The sequence below is a fragment of the Calidris pugnax genome, unplaced genomic scaffold, assembly GCF_001431845.1.
Source record: "Calidris pugnax isolate Ruff unplaced genomic scaffold, ASM143184v1 scaffold255, whole genome shotgun sequence".
NCBI lineage: Eukaryota > Metazoa > Chordata > Aves > Charadriiformes > Scolopacidae > Calidris > Calidris pugnax.
In genome coordinates, this window is record NW_015091101.1 from 743,611 (window position 1) to 744,167 (window position 557).

At 54.9% G+C, this 557-nt stretch overlaps 1 protein-coding gene across 1 annotated transcript in view; it reads right to left on the bottom strand.

Annotated features, from left to right (window-relative positions):
- The window catches only part of ONECUT3 (one cut homeobox 3), a 49,623-nt gene that overhangs the window by 47,222 nt on the left and 1,844 nt on the right, over positions 1–557 (bottom strand). The window lies entirely within an intron of this gene.

The window sequence follows — 557 nt, forward strand, 5'->3', positions numbered from 1 at the left end:
CCCCCCCCCCCCGAGCTCCCCCAGCCCGGGCGGCCTTTTTATCATCACCAACGCGGTTATTATTTCAAATTTTGGGCAGTGGGAAAGCAGCCACCCGCTGCTCAATTAGCCCGAACAACGGGGGCATTAAACGGCCGATCGCGGCAAGTGTTTAAATCTTTATTTACCAGAACCTTGTAAAGCCAGGAACAATTTGCATTCTATTAACTGCTTTTCAATAGGGCATCGACTGGAACTAAAAGATGCCACTACCCTGCCCTAATTAAAGAGCAACTGAATTACACTAAATACATATGAACGCCGCTCTCCTCCATAAATAACGGCGGGCTCCTCGCCCCACCGAGTGCCGGGGGGGGACGACTGTGCCCGGCTCCACGGGGAGCTCGGATTTATTTTTTTTATTTTTTTTAATTAAATTATTATACGCCTGTTTTTCCACCCCGGCGAGGACAAACCGGGGGAAGGAAGGGCCGGAGCGGCTCCGGGAGCCGGGTCGGGCCGGGCAGGTCCCAAGCCCGGCTCTGACCCCTCGGCCCTTTCCCCCCCCCGCGGAGGCT